This window comes from Urocampus carinirostris, unplaced genomic scaffold (genome assembly GCF_059441175.1).
Source record: "Urocampus carinirostris isolate Australia breed hairy pipefish unplaced genomic scaffold, RoL_Ucar_1.0 HiC_scaffold_33, whole genome shotgun sequence".
In the NCBI taxonomy this organism is placed as follows: Eukaryota; Metazoa; Chordata; class Actinopteri; order Syngnathiformes; family Syngnathidae; genus Urocampus; species Urocampus carinirostris.
The window spans coordinates 120,001-124,181 of NW_028283140.1; the positions used below are offsets into that span (position 1 = coordinate 120,001).

Sequence of the window (4,181 nt, forward strand, 5' to 3'; positions counted from 1 at the left end):
GGCGACCCTCGCCGAGAGCAGCCCCGCGCCGCACGGACACGCGACACCGACGGGCGGACGGACGCCGAGGCGCCGACCGGGACCTTTACCTGAGGAGGGCGCCGAGCGCCGCCGCCATACGGGCCGCCGCGCGGAGCCGCGCGCGCGGAGCACCTTCTCGGTATGCTAAGTACCAGCCGTACTCACCGGCAGCCGAGAAGCACCTCCGGACGCGCGGACGCGCGACACCGACGGGCGGACGGACACGGAGCGCCGCCCGAGTCTGTATTTGAGGGTACGAAGGGACGGGGGTCCCTGCGAAACCCCAGCCGCGGAGTGGGCGGGGAGACGGGTCGCGCGCCACCCGCCGGGCGGACCGGCGGAATGTCGCGGAGGGCCCGAGCCTCGCCCGCGCGGACCGGGTTCTCGCGCCACCCGCCGGACGGACCGGCGGAATGTCGCGGAGGGCCCGGCCCGCGTCCGATCGATTGGAAAGCGCCGCTCAGACAGGCGTGGCCCCGGGGTAAAACCGGGGCCGCAATGTGCGTTCAAAGTGTCGATGATCAATGTGTCCTGCAAATCACATTAGTTCTCGCAGCTAGCTGCGTTCTTCATCGACGCACGAGCCGAGTGATCCACCGCTAAGAGTCGTACGTTTGGGCCCTTTTACGTCCGCCCGGGACGATCGGAGACAAATTCACGACAGGGTTTGTACCGGAGACGAACGCGCCGCGGGTGCCGTTCGGTCGCTCCCGCGAGCGAGCCCCTAACCCGCGGCGCGGTTACCGACGGGCGCGATACGCGCGACGCCGCGACGAGCCGAGCGGGTCGGGCGCGCGGCGCTGAGGCCGGCGCCCGGCGTCTCCCGCTCGGGGCCGCGACGGCGCCCGAGACGTGCGTCGGCCCGGGTAGGTCGGGCGCTCGGCGCTGAGGCCGGCGCCCGGCGTCTCCCGCTCGGGCCTGACACGACTCGGCGACCGGACTCGCCGGGTAGGTCGGGGGCTCGGCGCTGAGGCCGGCCCCCGGCGTCTCCTACCCGGACCCCGGAAGGCCATCCGACTTGGAAGCCCCGCCGCGCCGCGAAGCGACGCTTTGGGTGTTGCTACCCGTCAGCGAGTGGGTTTGGTTTACAAGGGCGGCGCGACCGCGCTGACACCGAGGGGGGACTGGCCCCCGACCCGGCCGCGGCCTGCCCGGACTATGGATGGACAGAGGAGACCGCGGCGGACCGCGCGGAACCGAACCCCCGGTGTCCGGAGCCCCGGGAGGGACTCCGGTGTCCGGGGGCCGGCCCACGCGCGCGCTACGCGGCCCCTCGAGGGCTCCGGCCGACGGACGCGTTTGGCCGGGGAAAAAGGTAGCCGGTGGGAGCACCGTTTCGTCGCCCTGAACCTTCGTCTCGGGCGGGCGTCCCGACGCCGCCGCCATACGGCCGTTGTGATCCGTGCGGGGATCCGCTTGCTCGGCGACCCTCGCCGAGAGCAGCCCCGCGCCGCACGGACACGCGACACCGACGGGCGGACGGACGCCGGGGCGCCGGCCCGAACCGTTACCTTTAAAGGACGGGAGGTCGTCGAGGCGAGTGCCGCCCCGGAAGCGCGCGCCGGAAGCGCGAGAACCGCGCCGAGCTAGGGTCGTCGGCAGAGGGGGATTCCCCGGTTACGGGGGTCCCGCGCACGGCCGCCGCCTTTCGCCCGTCGCTGGCGGTCGCCTGTCGTCGCGCCGCGCCGCGCTACTGGGGTCGTCGGACGAGCGCGCTACCCCGCTCGCACGGAGGTAGCGCGACATCGCCCGCCGCCTTTTCTCGCGTCGCGCCGCGCCGCGTGGCGCCCGCCGAACTCGCTCCGACGCGCGGCCCGGGAGTGACCCGCGCCGCGCCCCCCGTCCCGTCCCGTCCCGGTCTACCCTCTTCCTCCGCCTGCGACGACCCGCCGCCCTCGGCGTCTGGCTCGTCGGGGGTGTACCGAGGCGGATCTGCTGCCGCTCGTACGTTAATGATCCTTCTGCAGGTTCACCTACAGAAACCTTGTTACGACTTTTACTTCCTCTAGATAGTCAAGTTCGACCGTCTTCTGGCACACCGCCGGAGCCGGGGCCGGCCCCGGCGGGGACTATCCGAGGACCTCACTAAGCCATCCGATCGGTAGTAGCGACGGGCGGTGTGTACAAAGGGCAGGGACTTAATCAACGCAGGCTAATGACCCGCGCTTACTGGGAATTCCTCGTTGGTGGGAAATAATTGCAATCCCCAGGCCCTGTCACGAGCGGGGTTCATAGGATTACCCGCGCCTGCCGGCGCGGGGATAGACGACGCGCTTATACGCTCAGTGTGGCGCGCGTGCAGCCCCGGACATCTAAGGGCATCACAGACCTGTTATTGCTCATTCTCGTGTGGCTGAGAGCCACTTGTCCCTCTAAGAAGTTTTCTGCCGCCGACCGCGCGGGGGGCCGCGGTACTATTTAGTATGTTTGAGTCTCGTTCGTTATCGGAATTAACCAGACAAATCGCTCCACCAACTACGAACGGCCATGCACCACCACCCACGGTATCGAGAAAGAGCCTTCAATCTGTCAATCCTTTCCGTGTCCGGGCCGGGTGAGGTTTCCCGTGTTGAGTCAAATTAAGCCGCATGCTCCACTCCTGGTGGTGCCCTTCCGTCAATTCCTTTAAGTTTCAGCTTTGCAACAATACTCCCCCCGGAACCCAGACACTTGGTCGGTTTCCCGGGTGCTGCTCGGCGGGTCATGGGAATAACGCCGCCGGATCGCGAGTCGGCATCGTTTATGGTCGGAACTAGGACGGTATCTGATCGTCTTCGAACCTCCGACTTTCGTTCTTGATTAATGAAAACATTCTTGGCAAATGCTTTCGCTCTCGTCCGTCTTGCGCCGGTCCAAGAATTTCACCTCTAGCGGCGCAGTACGAATGCCCCCGGCCGTCCCTCTTAATCATGGCCCCAGTTCATGACAACCCACAAAATAGAACCGGAGTCCTATTCCATTATTCCCAGCTGCGATATGCAGGGGCGGCCGTGTGGCCTGCTTTGAACACTCTAATTTCCTCAAAGTAAACGCTTCGGGCCCCGCGAGTGACACCCAGCGAAGGGCATCACGGGGGCTTTTGCCGAGAGGCAGGGGCTGGGACAGACGGATGCACGCCTCGCGGCGGACCGTCAGCTCGCGTCCCGGGGTCCAACTAGGAGCTTTTTAACTGCAGCAACTTTAAAATACGCTATTGGAGCTGGAATTACCGCGGCTGCTGGCACCAGACTTGCCCTCCAATGGATGCTGGCCGATGGGTTTGTGTTCGGCTCATTCCAATTACGGAGACTCGAACGAGTCCCGTATTGTTATTTTTCGTCACTACCTCCCCGTGTCGGGAGTGGGTAATTTGCGCGCCTGCTGCCTTCCTTGGATGTGGTAGCCGTTTCTCATGCTCCCTCTCCGGAATCGAACCCTGATTCCCCGTTACCCGTGGTCACCATGGTAGGCGCAGAGTCTACCATCGAAAGTTGATAGGGCAGACATTCGAATGAGTCGTCGCCGCCTCGGGTGGGCGAGCGATCGGCACGAGGTTATCCTGAGTCAACACAAAGGGGGGGCCGGGCCGGCGGAACGAGGACCGGCGCGCGCGGAGCCGCCCGCGCCGCTTACGCCCCCGCCCGGAGAGGCGGAGGCCGGACGCGGGGGACGCGCGCGACGGCTGAGCCCCCGCCCGCCGGACACCGCGTGGGTTTTTGTGTCTGATAAATGCACGCGTCCCCGGGGCGAGGCCGGAGCCCCGCCCGCGAGTCGGCGCTCGTTTGCATGTATTAGCTCTGGATTTGCCACAGTTATCCAAGTAACGGTGGAGCGATCAAAGGAACCATAACTGATTTAATGAGCCGTTCGCAGTTTCACTGTACTGGCCATTCGTACTTAGACATGCATGGCTTAATCTTGAAAACAAGCATATGCTACTGGCAGGATCAACCAGAGTGCGTCTGCCGCCGGGGGGGCGCTGCTGGTGGCGGTGCGGCCCTGGTCCGGGACGAGGCTGTGGCTACAGCCGGGCCCGGGGGGCCGCGCGACACTCGTATACGTTCGGACGGGCTGACGAGCGGGTGTCGTGAAACGATGTTTCGCGCGGAGCCCTAGCACGCGTGGCGTCGGGCTCCGCGACGGTCGGACGTCTGGGTGTGGCTCGAGACGGAAGCTCGACC

At 66.0% G+C, this 4,181-nt stretch overlaps 2 non-coding genes across 2 annotated transcripts; both read right to left on the reverse strand.

Moving 5' to 3' along the window:
- Positions 1 to 475: 475 nt before the first annotated feature.
- On the reverse strand, positions 476 to 629 carry LOC148345693 (5.8S ribosomal RNA). The gene has a single exon (XR_015848536.1). It is a non-coding gene; the product is annotated as a 5.8S ribosomal RNA (ribosomal RNA).
- Positions 630 to 1,971: 1,342 nt separating this feature from the next.
- Positions 1,972 to 3,958, reverse strand: LOC148345694 (18S ribosomal RNA). The gene has a single exon (XR_015848519.1). It is a non-coding gene; the product is annotated as an 18S ribosomal RNA (ribosomal RNA).
- Positions 3,959 to 4,181: the final 223 nt, after the last annotated feature.